This window comes from Ranitomeya variabilis, chromosome 3 (genome assembly GCF_051348905.1).
Source record: "Ranitomeya variabilis isolate aRanVar5 chromosome 3, aRanVar5.hap1, whole genome shotgun sequence".
Classification (NCBI taxonomy): Eukaryota; Metazoa; Chordata; class Amphibia; order Anura; family Dendrobatidae; genus Ranitomeya; species Ranitomeya variabilis.
Genome location: NC_135234.1, coordinates 56,752,981 through 56,780,621, shown reverse-complemented (window position 1 = coordinate 56,780,621; position 27,641 = coordinate 56,752,981). Strand labels below are relative to the sequence as shown.

General features: G+C 40.2%; 1 protein-coding gene across 4 annotated transcripts in view; it reads left to right on the top strand.

Annotated features, from left to right (window-relative positions):
- The first annotated feature begins 268 nt into the window (after positions 1-268).
- The window catches only part of ROBO1 (roundabout guidance receptor 1), a 1,469,611-nt gene continuing 1,442,238 nt past the window's right edge, over positions 269-27,641 (top strand). For all 4 annotated transcript variants that reach the window (XM_077294071.1, XM_077294068.1, XM_077294069.1 and 1 more), the window contains exon 1: positions 269-598. The gene's annotated coding sequence lies outside the window, so the exon portion shown is untranslated. The remainder of the gene's footprint in view (positions 599-27,641) is intronic.

Below are 27,641 nucleotides of genomic sequence, written 5' to 3'. Positions count from 1 at the left end.
ACTTCCCGATAGCACTTTTATTTTATCTCCACACAATACATCCATTGCTGCCCTGAATGTAAAATGCTATTTTTTTTTATTTTTTTTTACAATGGACGGCCGTGAAGTGTCTGCATTAGCAATTGAATATTTAAGATAGTGATTTCCGGCAGAAATTGTATTTGCTTCTTTCCTCAGTAGGCATCCCCTATTCTATAGAACCTTCTCCCTACCCCCTTTTCTGAAAAAAAAAGATGCCTGGCTTTGTACTGCTTTGCAATTCTATGAGAGCCAGGAGGCAGTAGGACCCGGTATCCTATCACAGGCACGGAGCGAGCTGCTGCATGGGTCTATTTGTATTCAATGGCTCGTGCTCTCTGCATTAATAGTAATACAGATAACGGGTCACAATTCTGCACCGAAGAAAGGATTTGAATTCCGCTGGACAGATACTGGGAAGAAACCTCTTTGCTGATCTCCTTACAAAGTCTTGAACTGACGCCGCTGTCATTTTGTCCCTTAAGCCAAAAAAAAGGGTCTCGTTGTGTGTGAAAGTTGCACGCGTTTCCATGTGAATAATGGAACTGACAGACTTGTGAAAGCAATATCATCTCACAAGGTAAGTTCTCCGTCAGACAAGTGTTTGATTTATGTGCACACACCTGAGGGTATGGGATTGACAACATATCATTGCAACTACTTCCATAGCCTTAGGGAAGGAAGTCCACTCTAATATGGGGATTTTTTATGTGTTCCTTTGCCGTCTGTGCGTGGAAGATCATCGTGTCTTCTTCGGTTAAAAAAAAAATCAAGTTTGCTTGAAAGAAAAATAGAATATTTGGTATCTGGAATGGAGATTTCTGATGTTGACTATTTTAACTTTTGCTATGCATGTGCTGTGTCTTTTATAGATATTACTTGTGTATCAAAGATTTACCTGCAGTCCTATGTAAAATCAGTGGGGTGGGGTGTTGAGCTTGACTATCTCAGCTCATCTCCCTAAATTCATATCTAACATGTATATGAATAGAATTTTAGACGCTTTATACACTGAAAAATGTTGCAGTGCTTTGTATCAGCCCAATTACACCTGAGTCTGTGAGATGTAGCAGACCCGAGTTTGTCAGATGTGTCAGACCCGAGTTTGTCAGATGTGGCAGACCCGAATTTGTCGGATGTAGCAGACTCGAGTTTGTCAGATGTGGCAGACCCGAGTTCGTCAGATGTAGCAGACCTGAGTTTGTCAGATCTAGCAGACCTGAGTTTGTCAGATCTAGCAGACTCGAGTTTGTCGGTTGTGACAGACCCAAATTTGTCAGATGTAGCAGACCCGAGTTTGTCAGATGTAGATGACCTGAGTTTGTCAGATGTGGAAGACCCTAGTTTGTTAGATGGAGCAGACCCGAGTTTGTCAGATGTAGATGATTCTAGTTTGTCAGATGTGGCAGACCCTAGTTTGTCAGATGTAGCAGACCCGAGTTTGTCAGATGTGGCAGACCCTAGTTTGTCAGATGTAGCAGACTCGAGTTTGTCAGATGCAGCAGATCCGAGTTTGTCAGATGTAGCAGATCCGTGTTTATCAGATGCAGCAGACCCCAGTTTGTCAGATGTAGCAGACCCGAGTTTGCAATCAGGCACAACTAATCGTGAGATCATCCCCTGTTTTTGTGTTTTGTTTTGTCCAAAGGGCTGCAGGTAATTCTGCTGCATTATCTCAAATCAGCTCAATGAAACAATGCAGATAAGGATTACAAATTCAACTCTGCTGTATCTGGATTGTCAAGACTTCTTCTTCCAGATGTGTAGGTGCATTGATCATGGCATTGATCTGGTTAAGAGAGCAGTTACCTCCCACCATTGTATTTTGGGTAATGGGTCTTCTAAACAATAAATGCTCTTATAATTGATGCACTCCGTCAGTTCCTAATTTAAAGGGCGCTAAAATATCAAGTCTTATATTAGATTTTTTAGACCTGCCATTTCAGATGGGGCAGAGCTTGGCAGGACATTAAAGAAGTCTGCATTGATTGCGATGTTTTACCTGCAGCCCTATGTAAAATCTGATTATTGTACCACGACGGGCTACTCCACATGACCGACTCAGCTACATACGACAATGTTATCTCTGCTATACAGGTGGTGCAAGTGTATTAACTATCATTTCAAAAGGAGCGTTGACAAAGCATTAAGAATAAATGTGGCGTGGTGGCTTGCTGTTGGTAATATAGGGATGTTTTAGCTGGGGGTTGTGTGGCGTTGCATTCGTATTGTGAAGCTGCCTGCATTGTTAAAATGATTTTGGAAAAAAAAAATGAAAGACTGAACATTAAGGAGAGGAGATTGCGTGTGCAGTGCTCAGAATACCAACTGTGCAATTATCTGCAGTGCTCGCTGGCAGAATGTGAGGCTAACAGGAGACTGCACCTCCTCAACTGTTCTTCATGTCTACTGAACGAGTCAATAGGAACTCTGCAAGACTTTCATGCAGTATGGCTGGATCAGGGGACCTTTACAGCTCTCTGCGGGGATCTGGATAAGTAGAGAGGGTAATAGAGGCGCTCTAGGAATCATTGCTACCTGTAGCTATGAGATTTTAACCTCTGCAATAATCAGCTGAGACAGTCAGCTTAGAAAACCCTCCTGCTGGGTCAGGATGATATAACCATCCAATAATATATGGACCGTGATTTTTTCCGCAGAACTAAACTCCTTTTATCTTTCCAGCATGATTAACGAAATGAGATTGACTACACATACCATTTAAAGCAAAAAGCTGATGGAGCAGAGCTAAGTTTGTCAGTGCAAACACGGCTCACTTTTTTAATTTCAAATTATTTTTATTATTTATTTATTATGCTTTCTGACTGACTATACCACCATCATATTTCGCAGAGCCTTACAGATATTATCATCGCTGTCCTCACAATCTATATTCCCTATTAATATTTATTTTGGAATTTATTATGTAGCAAAACCAAAGAAATGAGCCGGCGCACAAATTGGTATACATGAAACGTGTAGGAGCAAGTTCACGCTGTGGCCATTTAACAGACAAAACCAAAGATATAAACAAGATGTGGAAATACTCTGCTGTAAGTAAGGATATAGAAATAGTATATGTAACTAACATGGGGTACTTAGTTGACACTATTTTAATTTAAAAAAAGCTTAAAGGGAATCTGTCACCCCCAAAATCGTATATGAGCTGTGGCAACCGGCATCAGGGGCTGATCTACAGCATTCTGTAATGCTGTAGATAAGCCCCCGATGTATCCTGAAAGATGAGAAATAAAGGTTAGATTATACTCATCCAGGGGCGGTCCCGCTGCGGTCCGGGTCCGATGGGTGTCGTGGTCCAGTCCCCAGGGCCTCCTATCTTCATACGATGACGTCCTCTTCTTGTCTTCTTGCCGTGGCTCCGGTGCAGACATACTTTGTCTGCCCTGTTGACGGCAGAGCAAAGTACTGCAGTGCGCAGGTGCCGGGCCTCTCTGACCTTTCCCGGCACCTGCGCAATGCAGTATTTTGCTCTGCCCTCAACAAGGCAGACAAAAGTATGCCTGTGCCATAGCCGTGGCAAGAAGACAAGAAGAGGACATCATCATATGAAGATAGGAGGCGCTGTACCCGGACCGTGATGCCCATAGGACCCGGACCGCAGCGGGACCGCCCCTGGGTGAGTATAATCCAACCTTTATTTCTCATCTTTCAGGATACATCGGGGGCTTATCTACAGCCGGTGGCTGCAGCTCATATACGATTTTTGGGGGTGACAGACTCCCTTTAAGTCCGGGTCACACTTGCGAGTGTGATGCGAGAAACTCACGCAAGTCTCTGCCATCAATACCCGGCACTGCCGCCGGCACTCAGACTATGCAGCCACATGCTCCAGTCTGAATGCTGGTGGCAGTGCCGGGTATTGATGCGAGAGACTCACAAGTGTGACCCCGGCCTAAAATTCATCCCATTGCTACAAGGTGTACCCATCGGGATGGTCCTATCTTCTAGTATTAATACCTCACCTTGTGTCAACAAGACCAAGGTCCGACTGTTCCAACACCTGCCCGTGGGAAGCTATATATAGATGAAATGCCTAGCTCAAAAAAGACCACCCCCCTACGTTTGCATTGGACTGCACAGCTCAATTTTTATATCCAAATTTATTATATATGTTTATTTAGGACTGCAGAAAAGCCTATCTAAACTCATTATCAAAAGCGATCCTATAAATGACAAACTCAGCTACGCAATTCTGATATAAAAAATTGTATGTATTAAAAATAGGAATTATCTAGAAAATTGGGCTTGTAGTGATAGCGCGCGTGTGTGAATATGGGCAAAGTTTGATCTCATGAAGCCACCGGTGATATTTGTGATTGTTGGCGTTGGCATCCATTGAGTGTGCAGATAAGTAAGCTGGAAAATTGACAATCTATTTAATTTCAGTTTGTAAATCACCTTGATGTTTCCAGCTGGATGAGCAGAGGTGCAATGCAGCAGAGGAGAAGAGCAAGTGCTGAATAGTGCTGAGTATACAGCACTCAGCTACAAGGAAACTTGACAGAGAAAAGCCTGTGACAATCTGTCCTATACTCCGCCTGCGAACCCAAGCTGTGTGTCTAACAACTCTCTGTCCTCATCTGTCCCCCTGCACAGCAGATACTATCGCAATAAAAGGCATAGGGATAGAGGGATTTTATTGTCTTGGCATTTTATTTAAATGAATCCCTAGAAAAACCTTTATTGCATCCTAAATCCTCCGCTCAGGCCAGATGCTTCAGAAAATAATAGATACAAAAGACCCGATTCAACATTTAGATTTTTTTAAAGTCAATTTTCTTTTTGTCTTGCTGTAATTGTGGACATTTTTTGGATAAATTATTTTAAAAAAGGCACCCGTGGTACATGAATTTTTTTGGAAAACCAAAAATGATCTATATTTTTGTTTTTAACTGGTCTTGAGAGACTTTTAAGCATAAGGCCATGTTCACATGTTCAGTACTTGGCCAGTATTTTAAATCAGTATTTGTAAGCCAAATTCAGGAATGGATGAAAAATACAGAAGTGGTGACGTCTTTCTATTATACTTTTCCTCTGATTGTTCCTCACCTTGTTTTGGCTTACAAATACTGATGTGAAATACTGACCATATACTGAATGTGTGAACGTGGCCTAAAAAGTCGCAAATCCTTTAAAATATTGCAAGTCTTCAACTGCAACAAAATATAAAAGCCGACAAAACCATACTCCAGGCTTGGATTGTAGTGAGATCCGGCAAAAAAAAAAAAAATTGGGGAAAATTCACATTTTATGAGTCAGCCAATAATATTTGGGAAAAGTAAAGATGTGGAGGACAGATAAAAGAAAAAAAACTTACTGAAGAAAATAAACTTAAAAAATTGGCACAAAACTTGAAAAGAATAAGGTGGAAATGCTAAAGCCAATAATAAAGAAAAAAATACTCCAGAAAAGTGGAGAAACATCAATAATAAATCAGGGTCAAAGTGTAGGGAGAATGCAGGACAAATCTGGCTTAGATTACAAGGCAAGCTGATGACAAAATATTAGTAGAGTACTGTTCACATTAGTGGTAGAATCCTGTAAATGCTTTTAACCTGCAGTCCCACATTGAAATGAGTCGTCCAAAGCAAGAAAAAGTTTGTCATTGATTCACAGATGTAAAAAAATCTTTATACTTAGCTCACAATGCACCTTTCCAGGTGCTCAGCTCCTCACAATTACCCATTTGATCCTCATTACATCTGCTGATCACAACCGTAAGTGCTGAAATCCCCCTCTGATGCTAGGTTGTGACATCCACCTCTGATGAGGCCCAAGATGATTCTGTGCGCGTTCAAGGTGAATGTCGTGGCGTCATGACATTGTGACCTTTTGTGCATTTGCTCAGAAACCTCCTGGGCCTCATCAGAGCTGAATGCGAGGCTATGGGAAGCTATACAAACTTAATGCCCAGCTCAAAGAAAATGAAGGCCACACAATTATTTGCTCAGAGTGCAAAAATCCGAAACAAAACCCTAAAGAGATGATTTTTTTTTTTAATCAAAATTATTTTCACTAAGTATCGTATGTTATTTTCATGCATTGTTGCTGTTTATTTGTTTACTGCACTGTATTTGTTCATTTTGCTTTCATCTTAGGTTTGGTCTGTTTAGTGGCCAGTGTGAACATGCTCCTACACGTTGCATGTATACCAACTTACATTCCAGTTCATTTTTTTAGGTTTTTGTTCCTTGTATGTTGGTAAAGAAAGGTGCTGGCTATATGACTCGACCATCAAAGGGGTTGTCAAGAGCTAACATATTGATGACCTACATATTGTATAGGTCATCTATGTCAGATCTTTAGGTGTTCAACATGAGGCACCTTCACTAATCAGTTGGTCTAGTGCAGCCACATGTAAACAATGTGAACAGTGAAGTTCTGCTTTGATGAATAGGAACTGATCTGTAGGGTCTAGGAGCAGCAACTAAACAATATATGTAGCCAATTTTTTTTACTTTGCATGCTTTTTACATCTGACCACCACCTGAGAAGATAGCATATTACTACTAAGAGTACTGCAGTGTGTCGGATCCCCACCGATCTGATATTGATGATATACCCTCTTGATAGATCATCAGTATGTTAACTTGAGCAACTTATTAACTGAGCTTGCCCCTGTTTGCTACCAGTGATCAAGAAGAAGAAATGAAACAGACAGGAAAAAGAAAAGGAAAATTCTCTTCTTGTCTTCTTGTGTTCGATTGGTACAGCTAATACACGAGAAGCTAATCTTTCCCTGACAACGCAGACATAAACTAAAATTAGTCCATCTGCAAATATACAGTTAAAGTGTTTAAGTCATTTTATTAATTTTATAGTTAGAAAACCCTTCAATCAAAATATTTAGTATTGAAGTCTATGAGATGGAGTGTTCTTGATGTGGCTTCTGGAATAGTCTAAAACTTCTGAAGGGTACAGTTGACACCACTGCCTTTAGTGTCACAATCAATGTTCTCTTCAAAGAAGGAAAATGCATCTAACATACAGTTATATGAAAAAGTTCAATTCCAGTTCAGTTAAGTTTGATGGTCGCTGAGCATGGACAGCCCTCTTCAAATGATCCCACAGATGTTCAATGATATTCAGGTCTGGGGACTGGGATGGCCATTCCAGAACAGTGTAGTTATTCCTCTGCATGAATGCCTGAGTAGATTTGGAGCGGTGTTTTGGATCATTGTCTTCCTGAAAGATCCATCCCCTGCGTAACTTCAACTTTGTCACTGATTCATGAACATTATTGTCAAGAATCTGCTGATACTGAGAGGAATCCATGCTTCCCTCAACTTTAACAAGATTCCCGGTGCCGGCATTGGCCACACAGCCCCAAAGCATGATGGAACCTCCACCAAATTTTACTGTGGGTAGCAAGTGTTTTTCTTGGAATGCTGTGTTTTTTTACCGCCATGCATAACGCCTTTTTGTATGACCAAACAACTCAATCTTGGTTTCATCAGTCCACAGGACCTTCTTCCAAAAAGAAATTGGCTTCTCCAAATGTGCTTTTGCATACATCAGCTGACTCTGTTTGTGGCGTGCTTGCAGAAACGGCTTCTTTCGCATCACTCTCCCATACAGCTTCTCCTTGTGCAAAGTGCGTTGTATATAGTTGACCGATGCACAGTGACACCATCTGCAGCAAGCTGATGCTGCAGCTCTCTGGAGGTGGTCTGAGGATTGTCCTTGACTGATCTCACCATTCTTCTTCTCTGCCTTTCTGATGTTTTTCTTGGTCTGCCACTTCTGGCCTTAACAAGAACTGTACCTGTGTTCTTCCATTTCCTTACTATGTTCCTCACAGTGGGAATTGACAGGTTAAATCTCTGAGACAGCTTTTTGTATCCTTCCCCTGAACAACTATGTTGAATAATCTTTGTTTTCAGATCATTTGACAGTTGTTTTGAGGAGCCCATGATGCCACTCTTCAGAGGAGATTCAAACAGGAGAACAACTTGCAAGTGGCCACTTTAAGTAGCTTTTCTCATGATTGCATACACCTGGCTATGAAGTTCAAAGCTCAATGAGGTTACAAAACAAAAAAAAGTGCTTTAGTAAGTCAGTAAAAAGTAGGTAGGAGTATTTAAAACAAGAAAATGATAACGGTGCCCATACTTATGCACCTGTCAAATTTTGTTTGAATGCAGATTGCACATTTTCTGTTAGTACAATAAACCTCATTTCAAGGCAGAAACATTACTGTGTCCAACAGTTATTAGATATATGAAACTGTTGCAAAAAAAGCAATTTTTATAAACCATTAAGCTTAAGATTAATAGGGGTGCCCAAACTTTTTCATATAACTGTATGTTCTTCAACCTTATTTTTAGTATTATTCCAGGTGTTAAATGCCCTAGGAAACTTCCACTGTTGGAACCTATGGTCAGTATTGAAAATTATGTATTTATATAAAGGCTTTTTCTAACACTGCTAAGTAGATTAGACCATTTCACCATGCAGTAAAGGTACCTTCACATGAAGTGACGCTGCAGCGATAGTGACAACGATGCCGATCGCTGCAGCGTCGCTGTTTGATCGCTGGAGAGCTGTCACACAGACCGCTCTCCAGCGACCAATGATGCCGAGGTCCCTGGGTAACCAGGGTAAACATCGGGTTGCTAAGCGCAGGTCCGCGCTTAGTAACCCGATGTTTACCCTGGTTACCAGCGTAAAAGTAAAAAAACCAAACAGTACATACTCACCTGCGCGTCCCCCAGCGTCCGCTTCCTGACACTGACTGAGCTCCGGCCCTAACAGCACAGCGGTGACGTCACCGCTGTGCTTTCACTTTCACTTTAGGGCCGGCGCTCAGTAAGTGTCAGGAAGCAGATGCTGGGGGACGCGCAGGTGAGTATGTACTGTTTGTTTTTTTTACTTTTACGCTGGTAACCAGGGTAAACATCGGGTTACTAAGCGCGGCCCTGCGCTTGGTAACCCGATGTTTACCCTGGTTACCAGTGTAAAACATCGCTGGTATCGTTGCTTTTGCTTTCAAACACAACGATACACGGCGATCGGACGACCAAATAAAGTTCTGGACTTTATTCAGCGACCAGCGACATCACAGCAGGATCCTGATCGCTGCTGCGTGTCAAACTAAACGATATCGCTAGCGAGGACGCTGCAATGTCACGGATCGCTAGCGATATCGTTACAAAGTCGTTTCGTGTGAAGGTACCTTAAGATTGTAAAGTGGATCAAAGGTTTATACAGTAAGGGAAGGGGCCGGTTGTATGACAGCACAGAGCAGTGACCATGGTCTTGTCCAGGTACCTCTTAGATTACGTTTATAAGATGAATCAGAATATCTTATTGTTTTTGTCTTTCTTTTCTTTTCCAGGATGTTACGGCTTTTAAGGTGCTTAAGCATCTGACAACCTGTAGCATACCTGTGACAGTCTTGAAATTGCCTATAACCAAAGATGAGTGTTTTGATCCTGTGGGAGGCAATGACCTCCTAACTCCAGTGATTATGCCTGTGTGTTCCAATCCCCAATCCATCATTTTTCGGTCTCCAATATTCTATAATAAGACTGCAAGTTAATTTGATAGAATGTAGGTTGTCTGTATTTGGGCAACATACCCATAATAAGGAGATTTTAGTGTTCTTATGTGATACTAGGTTTTAAAAAATTCCATAGTAAAATAGATGTGCTCTGAGAGCATTTTACAGGAATGCTAAGGGCTTCTATAAAAGAAATACTTCCCAGGCCTGTAAGATACATTTTATACATGCTGTATTTATAACCTGCTGAATAAGTCTTATCCATCACTGCAAGTAGAAATCAATACACCCCATGCAGAAAGTGCTGATAGCATTGAGTGCACACTGGACAGACTAGAAATGGAAGGCAAAACAACGCACAACATATATGTCCATGTATTCTGTAAGCTCTCCTCAGAGGTTATATTATGCATCTGGTGATCCGGTCCTCCCAAATCACAAACACAGAGGAAGTACAATACTAAACTTCATATTGTGCAATACACCTAATAAATCTACATAATTTTAATTAAAATACAGTAAGTCCAGAGCATGAATGTAACTTCTGAGCGCAATACTAATACGCAATACTAATGCCTATACATATCCTGTATGTAACCCCTTTCTCATGTACGGCACCATGGAATTAATGGTGCTATATAAATAAATAATAATAATATTCATGTATCAGTCACCTCAGGGGCATCTTCAGCACTGCATACAGTTATCGCCTCTGCTACCCTATAACTACACTCATGACTTATAATTTCTGATTTTTTAGAAGTTCATTTAATTGACTTGAAGATATGTAATGTTTTTTCCCTATCAGCTCTCTCCCTTATATGAATATAATTTTCCATTATTTGCTAATAAAATTCATCCTAATTTTTCCTTTCTTTCTTTCACATTCTCCCCTTCCTTTTTTAAGTTTCCCAGTTAAGAGCTAATTATTAATATTGTTGAAATGACACTTACCTGTTGTTAAACTTAATAAAAACTATTATTAAAAAAGTAACTTCAGACAGTTTTAGCATTAGCCACTTTAGTAGGTTCCTAATTAACCCTTTTTATTCAACTATTAAGATACACAGGCATCTGGACCTAAGGTGGGCCCCTTGGGTTGTGTTTACAGAGTAGTTGCTAGCCAGTGGAGCAAACATGAGGTAATAATAATTATACTAAGGCAGGTCAATAACTGGTGTGACAGAATCAAAGATTGATTTAGTAGCTAAAACTGTAGACTGAGAAATATCCGGGGTCAAGTACTAGAAGGTAGACAATAGCAAAGTCAGACAGGTCTAAGTCAATAGAGTCAATAAAGAAACAATAGGAATATAGCACCAGAGTTCAAGGAGTAAATGACCTATGATCTGGCAACTCCCAGCTCTGTGACGGAGGTTTAAAGAGGCCCTTCCATTAAGTTTTAAGTTTTCTATTCTTTAAATGTGTGCATATACGCATGTAATGTAGTGTGAGTGTGTTAATATACTCACCTACTGCTGTTCTCTCTGGTGTTCAGAGAGGAGAGTTGGTTCAAGTTTGGGTACAGTTCTGCTACCCGAACCTTGGAGTAAAGTTCGGTCGAACCCAAACTTTTACGAGTCCTCTCATCCCTAAACACAAATAACCTTTATGAGCCAGTCTGCAAAGAAACAACTGCCGGTTGTTAAGCAGATGACATACAGGGAGCTGGAGTTATGTACAGAAAGCTATAACCTACTGCAAACAGATTTGGTTTTCATTGTCAGTAAATCATTGTCTATCCAAATCTTCACATTTCTAGAATCATTGAATAATCCCCAAATGTAAAACTGTTAATTAACTTGGTATAAAATATATCAGCAAAAAATCCAATTATTATACCATGAAACTATGAGATGTTTTGACACCGTGGTGGGCTGTTATTAAATAGGATTTGCCTCACAAACCCGGAGTGCTCACTGTAAAGAAGCCATTAATTTGGTTGATGGTGCTGAATGCCCCCACTGAAAAATATTCATTAAAACATAGTTTTCACAAAATCCTTTATACTAGTGAAATGTTTAGAATTCTGCCTTCTGCCATTACTGCTTCTAACTAGATGACCAGAACTTTTTTTCTGGTATTTCTGGGATGTAGACAGAAAAAGATTCAAATCAGTTTTGTGAATTTTAATAATGTTTAGTTAATTTTCATTTGAATGAGGGAATTTTTCATTTTATTCAATATTTGCTTGAAGTCATGCTATCTGTCTTTAGTACCTGTGCTACCCAAATGTAAAAAATACTGAAAAAGTGCTCATGGATATCAACAATGCCAAACCTCTGGGTCTCACTGTTATACACCAGTCAATCACATTTAAAATCACATACCTAATATTGTGCCACTAAAACAATTTTGGATCATGGAGAGATTGACTCTAAAAATCTTCTGAAGGTTTCCTGTGGTGTCTGGCAGATAAGATATTAGCTCAGAAATTATAAGTGGAAAATATAATAGTTCTTTCAGAAAACTATTATTATAAGTTTTGCAAAACACTCAGTTTCATTTTGAGTTGGAAAATTTCAAAGAACGCCTCCTTGAATTGAGATGGTTTTCTAATACATTTCAGAAATGCTCGATTGGACTGAGATCTGGGAAAACTGGAGGCCAGTCTGACATCTGGAACTCAAAATCAATCTACACGCATCCAGACATATCCATAATGTAAAAGAAAATGTGATTGATCAAACTCGTCAAACTTCGTCTGCTGCTTCATAGTCCAGTTCTGATGATGTTCCCATTGTAGATCAAATTTGTGATACTTTCTTTCATAACCAGCAGCATCTTTTGTGGCAATTTGCTATACAAAAGCTTTTCTGTAGGATTGAACCACACAGTCAAGCTTTTACTCACCACTTCCATCAATCAGCCTTTCCAGTTCACTGAAAAGTGGTGCTTTTTGGATCACTTTTTTAAGAGTACTGAACATTGCTCACTGGAAACACCCCAAGAGACCTGACATTTAGAAATGTTCTGGGCTAGTCATCTAGTCATCATATTTTGTCGATATTCAAGCACTGGATGGTCCGTTACTCTAATTCACTTTTCCCCTTGTTTTTGTTGACTAATGTGTTTCACCTATGTGCTATTATCACAACAAATTAAATGTCTATCACTTCACCCCCACCAATGAAGGACTCCCACTTCTAAAAGAACTGTATTGACCAATGGGAAAGCCATCTTCATTTTATCTGGATGACAAATCCTGGCCCCAAAATGTGTCGCTATTTTGCACTCTTCTATTGAATGTAAGAATTAAACTAGGCTATTATGCAATTGGCCAGTTTATTTCTTACATTTCATATTAAATCTGCCATAGTCAGGAAGATCTATTTGTGGCAGGAGACCTTTAAGTTACGCTCAGTTTGCCCCAGTGGTATTCGTTTATTGTATCTTTTCTATTAAACTTTCTCTTCTACTTTCCCCCGACATATTTGGTGGTTGTTTATGATTTATTATGAAAGTTGATCTCCATGGTCATGCCAGGAACAACATGGTGTTCCTTTCTTCTATACTGCATTATACAATACAATACTATACAATCTGAACATTTTGCAGTGGTCTCTTAATTGTTGCCAGAGCTGTATATGATGGGCTACTGTGTTTTTACAATTGAATTGGGAAGGGAAAAATGATCTTAAGTCTTTAGCAGTTCAATGGGTAATTCTAACATTATCACACCCTGTATAAAAAAAATTAATAGTTTGAGTCTGAGAACTTTCAGACACCATCATGTTAAAATCCTGTCACTACTCAATTTATATTATTTATTTTTGCATTGTGTCTTATATGACACATGTGGATTATTTCCAGTATTAGTGAACAGAAGCGTTTACTTGCACACTGTTTGACATGTGCTCATGGCTGCAATATCCTTGTAATTAAATGAGGTGAGTTCAAGTACGGTGTTAATCTGTTCAGAGATGTCAAATAACTCATGATTTTCTTGTCATTAGTTCCAATCTAAGTATAAATAGTAAAAGCAAAGAATATATTCAATTATGTGAATAATATGTACTGTTTATGCCTCAGCTGAAATGTTTCACACCACATTTGAATGTGAAGTGAAAAATATTACCGGCATTATCATGTGCAATTATGAATGGCAAGGGCATTGAAGTTTTAAAGTATTACTGCTTTATCATGACTTTCCATATCACCAGGATATGTTATAACTTGGTGGATCAGGATCCTAAAGAGCATTAAGGCAATGCTGACTTTTTATCTTAGTTTTTTACTTGCTGCTCACCCACTGTACAGGGAACAAAACGTTATTCAGTTGAATAAGGTCATTGCACCTTATTTTTGTGGACCAGAATGTGTAGCCACATGTCATCATCACTTATTATCATGAAAATGGCCCTACAAGTTTGTTTGCTGGGGATAAATTTGTCAGTAGTACTGCATATAATAAACATCAAAATTACTTTAAAAATAAGCTTAATCTAAGAAAAATCTTTATTTCATAAAGACAATTACATTGCCAAAGAAAGGTTGTCTTCTCCAATTAGAGAAGCCACTCTTTGAACCATAGTGGGCTCCTAAGAAATTAATCTATGCATTTGGGAACTGAACAAATTCCAAAATATCTATCTCTCTATCTCTCCTAAATAAAAGGTAAACTAAATTACATTGATTATCTTGTCACAATGGCAGCTTTCAATGTGTAGGATGTTTTGTATTTGTTAACAAAAGAAGATTAAAGAAGAAAAATTTGGCTAAGAGTAAGGAATAGTGTTGAGCGATACCGTCCGATACTTGAAAGTATCGGTATCGGAAAGTATCGGCCGATACCGGCAAAGTATCGGATCTCGCCGATACCCGATACCAATACAAGTCAATGGGACTCAAGTATCGGAAGGTATCCTGATGGAAACTCTCCTTCAGGCCCTGGGATCCATATGAATGTGTAAAATAAAGAATTAAAATAAAAAATATTGATATACTCACCTCTCCGACGCAGCCTGGACCTTACCGCTGTGAACCGGCAGCCTTCTTTGCTTAAAATGAGCGCGTTCAGTACCTTCCATGATGTCATGGCTTCTGATTGGTCGTGTGCCGCTCATGTGACCACCACGCGACCAATCAGAAGCCGTGACGTTATCCCTCAGGTCCTAAATTCCTAGAAGGGTCAGAGGGTGAGTATATCCCTATTTTTTATTTTAATTCTTTATTTTTTACATGGATATGGATCCCAGGGCCTGAAGGAGAGTTTCCTCTCCTTCAGACCCTGGGAACCATACACTGGGAACTTCCGATTCCGATTCCCGATACCACAAAAGTATCGGATCTCGGTATCGGAATTCCGATACCGCAAGTATCGGCCGATACCGCAAGTATCGGCCGATACCCGATTCTTGCGGTATCGGAATGCTCAACACTAGTAAGGAACTGATCAATGATGACAATGGTGAAGTTGCAATGACTAGGTCGAGTGTCTATAAAATAGCAGTACTGGGAATAGTACCACAATGGAACTGCACAGGAGAATCTAGAACCACTGTAAAAAAAATAATTTTCAATGGACATGTTGTTCCCAAGGGTTTTCCTGTTATACACATTCATCACTTTTCCAACTATCGCCAATTGGTAGAGGTCCTACCGCTTATTTGCCGAGATCAGCAGAATGGGGGTCCTGATTAGCATGATCTTCCCTTTTTGCATCATTGCAGAATATCTACTAAATAGCAGATCTGTGAATAGCTCTACAATGGTATATCACAGGAGGATCTAGAACCACTGTGAAACATTTACTTTTCAATGGACTCACTCTTCCAAGGGGTTTTCTTATCGTACACATTTATCACCTATCTAAAATTGCTAGAGTTTCTACCTCTTATACCCAGGAATCAGTCGAATAGGGGTCCTGAGTAGTCTGTTCTTCCTTTTTATGTCACTGCAGAGTATCTACAAAATAGCAGATCTGGGAATAGCTTCCCAGTGGCATACCACAAGATTATCTAGAACCATTGTGAATCTGTTACTTTTCAAGGGAAATGCTGGGATTTTCTTTTCATACACACTTTTCAACTATTTACAATTGCAAGATATCAAGAAACAGTAGAATGTAAGTCCTGAGTAGCCTGTTCTTCCTTTCTACATGACAACAAAGAGGAGAATTTTAATTTGGCATGACAATTGAGACAATTGACATGTGCAGCTGAATTCAACATTTATGGCAACAATTGAGACAGCCAATACCAGTATTCAGCTGTTTGCGATCAGCCTTATAGACATTGATTGAAGCAGTAGTGTGCTTCACCATAGGAAAGAGAACAAATGTTTATTTTGGGGAAAACCACTTTGCATCTACAACACATCTAAAAACAGAGATTTCGAGTAACACTGAGAAGTGGAGTTAGGCAACACTGAGAAGTGGAGTTACGCAATACTGAGAAGTGGAGTTAGGCATGGATAAAAAATAAGTAATCTTTAAGGTTTCAGTTAAATGATGACTATTGTTACATGTATCCAGGTGTTTCTAAGCTCCCCGGCATGGATGCATTATAAAGGAGCACAACTGAATGCAATATAAGTGTCCTTGAGGCAAGCAAAGGAATATCTTACCTTGTCAGTACCTGGTACTCAAGTGACACCATTCTGGACACTTAAAAAGAAGGAGTCAACCTAAGCAACTATTGTACTTTTTTGCATGCATTTAGAAATGTGTTTGTCACAAAGACTGATGACTAACACTTCTGATACATTATAGGCAAATTAAAGTAATAAAAGAGCGAAAATTGCTCTGCCACAAAATAAAACAAAGTAGGGGGCCGGCACAATCTGCAATTACTGCTCAATTTAATGATTCACTTACAGTATGCCATTGTGAATACTTATACTTACAAATGTTTACAGAAAAAAACAAGTTTAAGAAGTAAAAAAAGATCTTAAAATATCTGAAAACCCTAAAGTAATGGCTAATTTAGAGATCTAGGATGTGGTATATTCCCTGTTTTACTTTGGACATTTATTTCTATATTTATAAATTTTAAAGCATAATTTAAAGAATAGTTGACATGTGTGCACATTAGCGATAACATTATTTTCGAGGTTTTGAGACTTGTATCACTTCTTTTTCACCAGATTTCCCTTCTGCAGACTCTCTGTAGTTGTCTCTAATCTAATGGGTGGATATATAAGCAGGTTGCGGGATGCAGCGACGGACAGGACTCAGACCAAGGGTTAACAAGGGGTTTAATAAAAAGTAGTTACTCCTCGCAGGGAGATATGTACACAAGGAGCAAGGTTATACCTAGTACAGAATTAATAGGGAGAAGGTTTTTCAAAGAACAGGGGAGAATAATACAAATAATACTCTTAACACTTTGGGCATCAGCCGTGGGTGTGTTCCTGCCCATGACTGAGGAAGCTTAGATTACATGACAAAAAAAGGATCTGTCACAGTTCTGTGGAAAAAATGGGTGAACTTCCCTGGCATTAACGGTGTCCTCCTGTGATCCTGATGATGGCGGCATCCACTGGTGGTCCTGGCAGTGGTGATGTCCTCTGGTGAACCTGATGATGGTGGTGATAGCCTGTGGTATTATCACGGGCACTGGCCCCAACGGATGAAGGCAGGAAGGAGGAATAGTCTCTTCCATCAACGGCAAGAGTCCCTACACTGCTGGACCCTGTGACACTGTCCTGACACACTCTATAAAGGCCAGCTCGGTCCGCTGTGCCATATCGATGAGCGCCTATATCCCGTACACAGACCTTGCCTCTCATAGTCAGTACTTCCTGCTGGGGCGGTATTGTCAGTATCGTTGGCTGAGTCCGCAGTTTCTTAAAGGTCCTTGATGTAAGCGGGGACAGCGGCGTTTGCGAGGACAGCGTTATCTGTGGTGTCTCACCGGGACCCCGTCAGTCATTTCCTGTCAGTGCATCCACTCATCCCTTGCTCCAGTCAGTGCCGCCCTGTCGCCAAACAGCTGATCTACTCTGATAGGACTCTCACGCGTGTGCTGTTCCCGCCTGAACTGTTTGTATTTCTGCACGCACATTAACTGTCTGCTTAGCTATGCCCCCTTCACTCGAGCACATGGACACCCCAAGCTCTCCCTCCTGTATCCTAGGTGACAGAACAGACAGTTCCAGACCCATTACGGATGAGGCAAACTTGGTTAATTTCTCCCCCTTACAGTTTCATGCTGCTATGATGTCTCCCATACAGAGCACACCTAAGGTAATCCCAGTTTCTATGTAGCACATGTTTAGAGACAAGAGCAGTATGGAGGACTGTAAACAGGAAAACTAAGTAAGCAGCAGTGAACTCAGCTCTGTCATGGGTAAAAACACTTAAAGTGATCCTGTCCTAAGGATTGTGCACATTAACGTCAGGTCGGCGCCATCATACTGATTAAAATGATGCCTTGGTTGATAAAATCCACCTTGTGGCTGTTTATTAATCTTTATTTTCAGTTTTGAGTTAATGATATGCTCGTGCCTCGGGGTGGCCTGTGGGGGATCTTCATGTGGTGCTCTGATTTGGTTTTCATAATGCAGACTGCTGACAGGTCACTGACCACTGGGGCACCTGCGCTGCAGCATAATTCTTGTTTAACATCCCAATAGAAAATGTGTTTGATGTTATTCAGATAGAAAAAAAAGAAAAAAAAAAATTTTTAAATGGCGCCCATTGCGCCTGCTCAGTAGAAGCTAACGGTGTATATAGGTGATCGGATAGCTGCTACTGCACATGCGCTGGCAGCACCATCTTGCTGGAGAAGAAAAAAAAAGTCCTTCTCTAAGATGTCGCCACCCGCACCTGCGCAGTAGTAGCTATCGGAGCTAGCTGAGAGCACCACATAAAGATCCCCCTACAGGCCCACCCCGGGGCATCATTAACTCAAAACTGAAAACACAGATTATACAACAACCACAAGACGGATTTCATCAACCAAGGTATCATTTTAATCAGTATAATGTCGCTGACCTGACACTGTCTGTAGGTTACTGTGCACAATCCTGGTGACATCTATATATTATCCTAATAATAAGCCTTAAATGTAAAAGAGGGGGAAAAACATTTCAATGTAAATGTAGATTTTTACATGCATTGGTATTGCATTTAGTAAATGAAAACTTTTAAACACTATATTTTTTTTTAATTGTTTTAAGTATTTCCATAAAATACATCCTGCTGTGGATACGGTATTTTGGTTGATACATTATTAAAGAGGATATTTAATGTGATGTAAATAAGATGAACCTAGTCTTGCTGCCCTCACCCCCAATAGGGTAAACTGCCTTTAATGCACAAACCAGTTTAATTTTAAATGTACATTTCCAGAATAGTCTCACGCCTCGTAACTTGCCATCCATTCCTTTTCGGTGTTTGGTTCCTCTATATCAGCATTTTGCAGACACTATAGGAGCTGTAACTTCCTTTCCTTTATGGCCTATTATCCAATCGATTGACCTACATGGAATCTAACAGCAAGATAAAATTGTGATTTGCAGATATTCTTACTGTATTATCATGAGAAATTATAAAATTGTTTATTACACTTTGGGACCACTTCATGAAAGCTTTTATTCCAGAATACATCCCCAACTACTGCTCCATTTATTCACTATGCGGCTACCAGAAAAGGCAGAGCATAGCATTTAGCAGCCCCATAGGGATTGAAAGGAGCAGCAGTCGGACAAGGATCATAAAGCCATGTCCTACTGTTCAATTTGGGGTCCCAACAGTTAAAGGGCCACTGTCACCCCCTCCAGCCATTATAAACTAAAAGAGCCACCTTGTGCAGCAGTAATGCTGCAGTCTAACAAGGTGGCTCTTTTAGTTTTTGATTCATTTATTACCTCAATAAAGCGTTTTAAAAATTGGCCACAAATACCAGATATTGTATCTGGAGGCGGTCCGAATCGTCCTCTATGAATCTCCCAACTGCCGTCACTCTTCTCTTCAGGGGCGATGGTCGCCACCCCCTTCGTGCTGTTGCTTCTTAAATCCGGCGCCTGCGCTGTGCGTGCCTGCCTGGGGCAGGCGCAGTCTTCATTGTCAGTCACAGCTCAGACGCAGGGTGCCTGACTGCACCTGTGCGGGCAGTGCGGCCACCCTGTTCCTGAATCCCCGCCCCGCACTGTGTTATTCATTATGCACAGTGCAGGGCTGGGGTTCCTGGGCATGCGCACTGCCCTTGTCAGACGCTCCCCCGGTCCCCCGCCTTCCAGCATTGCCGGAATATACAGGTTTAATTGCCGACGTTTTGAACAGCCACAAAGAACAACGCTGGAAGGCGGGGGACCGGGGGAGCGTCTGACAAGCACAGTGCGCATGCCCAGGAACCCCAGCCCCGCACTGTGCATAATGAATAACACAGTGCGGGGCGGGGATTCAGGAACAGGGTGGCCGCACTGCCCGCACAGGTGCAGTCAGGCACCCTGCGTCTGAGCTGTGACTGACAATGAACACTGCGCAGGCCCCAGGCAGGCACGCACAACGCAGGCGCCGGATTTAAGAAGCAACAGTGCGAAGGGGGCGGCGACCATCGCCCCTGAAGAGAAGAGTGACGGCAGTTGGGAGATTCATAGAGGACGATTCGGACCGCCTCCAGATACAATATCTGGTATTTGTGGCCAATTTTTAAAACGCTTTATTGAGGTAATAAATGAATCAAAAACTAAAAGAGCCACCTTGTTAGACTGCAGCATTACTGCTGCACAAGGTGGCTCTTTTAGTTTATAACGGCTGGAGGGGGTGACAGTGGCCCTTTAATCCCCCACCGATCAATACACCTATCCTTTATATAGGCCATAACTTGTTTTCTCCAGAGATCCCCTTTCATATTTCTTACAGGTAACAATGCTAGAATTGAGTCCAGTCTAGAAAATCCAATGTCAACCATCAGCAATACAAATAACTTTTTAGGGCTGAAGGTTTTGCTACAATGGATCTATGCGAGACATATTAGTGATCGCTGGATTTTTCAGCTCGGAATGTAAATAAAAATCTTATGATTCAGTGATAGTAAACAATCTTGAAAATAGCCAGAAATTGTAGAAATGTCCTGCTCAAGATATATTCTAATAATAATGGCTTGGTAAAAAGAAAAAAAAAATAGTGACACAAAGTATCGTGCCTCGGGAGATTTTTATAGAGTCGAGCACAGCTGCAACATTGGATGCAGTAAGATTGATTTTGTGCCAATGGACGTTGTAATGCTGTCACAATCAGGCCAGGAACCAGGACGTTTGGATCAAACTTCAATTTTCTCTACATCGAGCAACGATACCTGTACAAGTTGTCAGCAAGCTGTGAAGATATGGCAGATTTCTTTATCTCTAAAACACACAAAAATGTTTAACAACTGAAGGATACACAGAGCCCACGCAAGCATCCATCTACGTAGGCGGATGAAAGAGGAATTGAATGCACTCCCCAGTCTGTTACGTGATATAATGCCACAGTTTTCTGAAAAACATGAATGCATGACATTTGACATGATTTGGTAGCTAAAGACCTCAGAGGAGATTACGTTTCCCTATATTTTAGTATTCTGTCATTTTTGCAATGGTGCATAAACTTTTCTAAAAGTAAATGGAGTTCAGTAAATGATGGCATGACCATTTGCCGCATGGTAAATTTACTGTAAGGCATATAATATAAACTGTACATGAAGTCTATGATAGCTCATAGCTGGCATAAATTTCATTTCCAGTATAAGAATGGCCCAAAAAGATGTGTGCATGTAATAATAAATGTGGTGCACCTTTTTCCAGAGAATTTTTGGTTCAAGACTGCTGTCTGATACACCAGTTTAATAACTGCCTTCCATTTATCTCCATGAGTTACCTTTACATCCATGTAATGTGATCTATACGTAAGAAGCGAGGTTATCTTGGTCTACAGAATCTTAGCTAGATCACTCATCAGGGAGAAGAGCCCACAATATATATATATATATATATATATATATATATATATATATATATAGGCTTGAGAAAGGATTGTATCCGAAACGTACCACGCCATTTGGGCAACAAACATCACTTTTCTTTCTGGAAGTTTTCCAGTTTTCTGGAACAGTTTTTTTTCTGCTGTGCTTTCCCCTTTGTTCTGCTATTGCAAGGAGCCTTCTGAGATTGCTGGCTGGGGATGCGTGCACTTTGTTAAATTACTGTGCTTGGTGCTGTTCCAATTTTTTAACCTATATATATATATATATATATATATATATATATATATATATATATATATAATATATATATATACAGTACAGAGCAAGAGTTTGGACACACCTTCTCATTTAAAGGTTTTTCTGTATTTTCATGACTATGAAAATTGAACATTCACTCTGAAGGCATCAAAACTATGAATTAACACATGTGGAATTATACACTTAAATGGAACCTGTCACCCCCAAAATCGAAGATGAGCTAAGCCCACCGGCATCAGGGGCTTATCTACAGCATTCTGTAATGCTGTAGATAAGCCCCCAATGTATCCTGAAAGATGAGAAAAAGAGGTTAGATTATACTCACCCAGGGGTGGTCCCGCTACAGTCCGGTCTGATGGGCATCACGGTCCTTTCCGGGGCCTTCCATCTTCATAGGATGATGTCCTCTTCTTGTCTTCATGATGCGGCTCCAGCATACTTTGTCTGCAGAGCAAAGTACTGCAGTGCGCAGGCGCCGGGAAATGTCAGAGAGGCCCGACGCCTGCGCACTGCAGTACTTTGCTCTGCCCTCAACAGGGCAGACAAAGTACGCCTGAGCCAGAGCCACAGCATGAAGACAAGAAGAGGACGTCATCGTAAGAAGATGGGAGGCCCCGGACCAGACTACGATGCCCACAGCAGCGGGACCGCCCCTGGGTGAGTATAATCTAACCTCTTTTTCTCATCTTTCAGGATACATCGGGGGCTTATCTACAGCATTCCAGAATGCTTCCAGAATTCAGCTTCAATTTTGGGGGTGACAGGTTCCCTTTAACAAAAAAGTGTGAAACAACTGAAATTATGTCTTATATTCTAGGTTCTTCAAAGTAGCCACCTTTTGCTTTGATGACTGCTTTGCACACACTTGGCATTATCTTGATGAGCTTCAAGAGGTAGTCATTGGGAATGGTCTTCCAACAATCTTGAAGGAGTTCCCAGAGATGCTTAGCACTTGTTGGTCCTTTAGCCTTCACTCTGCGATCCAGCTCAACCCAAACCATCTCGATTGGGTTCAGGTCTGGTGACTGTGGAGGCCAGGTCATCTGTCATGGGACCCCATCATTCTCCTTCTTGGTCAAATAGCCCTTACACAGCCTTGAGGTGTGTTTGGGGCCATTGTCCTGTTGAAAAATAAATGATGGTCCAACTAAACGCAAACCGGATGGAATAGCATGCCGCTGCAAGATGCTGTGGTAGCCATGCTGGTTCAGTATGCCTCCAATTTTGAATAAATCCCCAACAGTGTCACCAGCAAAGCACCCACACACCATCACACCTCCTCCATGCTTCACGGTGGGAACCAGGCATGTAGAGTCCATCCATTCACCTTTTCTGCGTCGCACAAAGACATGGTGGTTGGAACCAAAGATCTCAAATTTGGACTCATCAAACCAAAGCACAGATTTCCACTGGTCTAATGTCCATTCCTTGTGTTCTTTAGCCCAAACATGTCTCTTCTGCTTGTGGCCTGTCCTTAGCAGTGGTTTCCTAGCAGCTATTTTACCATGAAGGCCTCCTGCAAAAAGTCTCCACTTAACAGTTGTTGTAGAGATGTGTCTGCTGCTAGAACTCTGTGTGGCATTGACCTGGTCTCTAATCTGAGCTGCTGTTAACCTGCGATTTCTGAGGCTGGTGACTCAGATAAACTTATCCTCAGAAGCAGAGGTGACTCTTGGTCTAAGTTTTCCCAATTTTTCGGACTGACTGACCTTCATTTCTTAAAGTAATGATGGCCACTTGTTTTTCTTTACTTAGCTGCTTTTTTCTTGCCATAATACAAATTCTAACAGTCTGTTCGGTAGGACTATCAGCTGTGTATCCACCAGACTTATGCACAACACAATTGATGGTCCCAACACCATTTATAAGGCAAGAAATCCCACTTATTAAACCTGACACCTGTGAAGTGAAAACCATTCCCGGTGACTACCTCTTGAAGCTCATCAAGAGAATGCCAAGAGTGTGCAAAGCAGTCATCAAAGCAAAAGGTGGCTACATTAAAGAACCTAGAATATAAGACAATATAATATATATTGACAATATAAGATATTTTCAGTTGTTTCACACTTTTTTGTTAAGTATATAATTCCACATGTGTTAATTCATAGTTTTGATGCCTTCAGTGTGAATGTACAATTTTCATAGTCATGGAAATACAGAAAAATCTAACCTAAGTAAAGTGAGAATGGTTGGTGATATCAACTTCCTGATATGTGGCACATTAGTGTATGGGAGGGGGAAAACTTTTCAAGATGGAGGGTGACCATGGCGGCCATTTTGGATCCAACTTTATTTTTTCCAATGGGAAGAGGGTCATGTGACACATCAAGCTTATTGAGAATTTCACAAGAAAAACAATGATTTTCTTGGTTTTAATGTAACTTTATTCTTTCATTAGTTATTTACAAGTTTATAACCACTTATAAAATGTGTTCAAAGTGCTGCCCATTGTGTTGGATTGTCAATGCAACTCTCTTCTCCCACTCTTGACACACTGATATCAACACCGCAGCAAATTACCTTTAAAAGGAAATCTGTAAGCAAGTCTCCTCCTAATCTGAGAGGAGAAAGATGCAGGGGCAGAGGCCCTGATTGCAGTAATGTGACACTTTTTAGGCTGTGTTCTATAGTTTCAATACAATCAATGTTTTGTCAGCAGGAGATTTCACTGCAAGGACTAGGTCTCATTTGTAGGCTAGTCTAGCTAATCTGTGTAACACCACCATCCAATGTACAGTGTACAAAGGAAACTGTAAATTAGTGGTGTGGGTGGGTTATATACAGCTTGGCATTCTGACAACTGCTACATCTACAGCAGAGAAAACACTGATTGTATTAAAACTTACACCAAGCAGCCCAGAAATTGATATGTTGCTGGAATTAAGCTCTCTGCCCCTAACTCATGCTACTCTCAGATTACCTAGCAAAAATCTTCTGACAGATTTCCTTTAAAGTGATCATAAATGATTAAATAATTGTGTGGTTCCACAAAAGGGTTTCTGTTTTGATTTTGAAAGGATATTGTCATCTATGGTTCTGATGGAAATCCAATCTACTAGTTGCATTTTTTTCCACATCTAAATAATATTTTTAGTCACTGATTGCAGCTAGTCCAGGGTCAGATGGCCGAAGATTCTCTCATCCAAGAGAATCTGGCCAATTATGCAAATGACACTTCAATTAAACTGATCAGCATTGTGTGCTCCTATTCTCTCAGATGAAGAGAAGATTGAGAACAAATTTTCTTCATCATCTACCTTGTGTCAGCGTGGAAAAATCAACCTGCACCCAGATGTCATCCGAGTGCAGTCCGATGTTTTCCATGTAGTCATTGACTTGCAAGGCCGAGTGCGATCCAGTAATCAGATCAAACTGTGATTTTTTTCATTGAGTTGCCCCATAGAATAACAATGGTCTGATTGCGATTCGATGTTTTGTCGGATCGCACTTGGATGGGAAATACGGTGGTGTGATCGAGCCCTTATAGAGACATTCATGTTCATGCTGAATCCTTCATAATCGGCAATAGGTGATATATTTTATTTTGCTGATATTATTTATTTTTTTATTTTGGAAAATTACCAGTAATTATACTATGGCCAAGTGCTATTCATGTAAGATTGTTATTAATTATCTAAGCAATATTGAGCTAATGACAATCTATTCATCCAATGTCTGTTGGCAGAGAAAAAAAGTGGCACTCACCGTTCACATAAAAAGTTTGTTTTATTGGTCCAATTTTAAAGCATGCCAGCTGGAAGGTATTCGCGTGGTACACACCGGATGATGGCTGGGACCCAAGCGCAGAAGGCATGAAATGGCCGTCGTCCGATGTGTACCACGAGAATACCTTACAGCTGGCATGCTTTAAAATTGGACCAATAAAAGGAACTTTTTAAGTGAACGGTGAGTGCCACCTTTTTTCTCTGCCAATAGACATTATCTGAACTGCTTTTGTTTTTCAATGGTGAGCACCCGAAATCCCACAGGCAAGGTGCAAACAGCTTTCAGTTAACGGACTGCGAGTTGGCTGTAGGTGTCCCAGTGGTGCCGGTCTTCCTACTCATTCATTTGCAGTGAATACATCCACTTTGAAGGATACCTTCATGCTTATGGCAACAGTAACAATTTGTTGGTGCTTTAATATGGAGCGGTGTTAGTTCTTAGTGCTGGTTTTGATCTGTAAACCTTATGTTATATTTGAGAAAGTGTCCTTCTGGGTAGCTTTTCTTGCTTTAATGTTGCGTTCATCCTTTTCAAAATACGAAGTCCATTGGGTTTGATCACTTTGAAAAAATATACAGTCAATAGTTGACATTATTCTAATTATTATGAAATTTAGAGTTGCTCCACGTGTCGGAGGGGCAGGGTACATTGTGGATAAAGTAGACCTTTATCTGAACTGTATTAAATTTCATTGTCACAATTTATTACAGCTTATATCACTTGATTTCCGCAGTTCTTCAATATATCCACATGGATGCCCACAGCTGACATTTCTTCATTAAGTCATAAAAGCTTTTCTGTAGATCCAGACTGTAATCTACTGCAGAACTATAGGCAATTTTGTATGATTAGAGGCTTTCAAAATTAACTGCACATGTAAGTCTGGATTTTACCATCTGATAACTGAGTATAAAGCAAGATGGATTTATATAGTAGGTAGAAGGGGATGGAAAAAAGAGTGAGGGAAAGAAAGAGAGGACAACAATCTTCCTTTTAAGTTCTGTCTCGGCCATATCTGTATAATGCACCATTCTTTACCCATATTTATATTTTGCCAGCCTATTAATGTAAGAAGCTGTAATTCTGTCGTCAGAGCTTGGTCAGTATATCTTGCTCAATTATACTATTCTTTTGTATCGATGTATAATACTCTCTTTTGGCATGGACAATTTTCAAGGAAATTCAGTGAAATAACTTTATATCTGAAATAATGGAACTCGATGGGCATGTAATTATAAAATTGGTAAGTATCAAACCTATTCATGTTCCTATCATCATACCTAAAAATGCTGACCCCCATCCAATGGATGTAGTGATGGCTTTCACCAGTATCATATCATTTATGATATTGATAATAATACATCAATGAGCAGAAAAACAGAATGAGAGATAATAAACTCTGGAGCTATATCCGATAGGAATTGTATGTACTGCATTATAGGTAGATTAGTTTTATTTATAACGTTCATAATATTCTCAGAATGTAGAAATGCAAAATATCGCACCTCTAGAAAGTTGTAAAACTGTTCTTCCGATATAACCTGTAATACAGTCTCTAAAGCATTTCTGGGATCTGTGGGGGTAAAACGTAAAGACTGTTCAAACATTTGCAATATTTCATTTTATTAATATCCTTATACATTTAAACCAAACTGAAGCAATTTTGTTAAATGTGTTTGTGTAGAGACTTCACTGTACGTTGGCTGCCACATTGGAAATTTATAGGCATCATATTAGCTTTAGTAGGACATTTTTATCAAGGCCAATTGCAGAGCGGTAGAACTGGAACTTACGCAAAGAAAAGAGCACTTCATAGGGCATTACCATTATGGAGCTGGATTAGGGCTTCACAAAGATTTCCAGTGGACTCCCTTGTTTTTTGTTGGTCACCTTGTGGAGCTGAGACATCTTAAGAAAGTGAAAACTGTATTGTTCAATGAAGCTAAATATTCAAATAAATGAATTGCAAAGTTGATATTCTCTTCTCTGTCATTGCCTATCGCACCATGAGCACTCATGAGCGTGACGCTTATCATTTACTTTCAGGAAAATATAGCAGCAAGATAATATGGTTCAGTTTCCTCAATATTTGTGGTACAGTTTTACTAGTAAATATTTTTATGCTTTTCAGATAGTTATGCATTGCTTTGAAATGTAAAAGAACATGTATATATGTATATTCATTAGAGTTGAGCAGATCAATT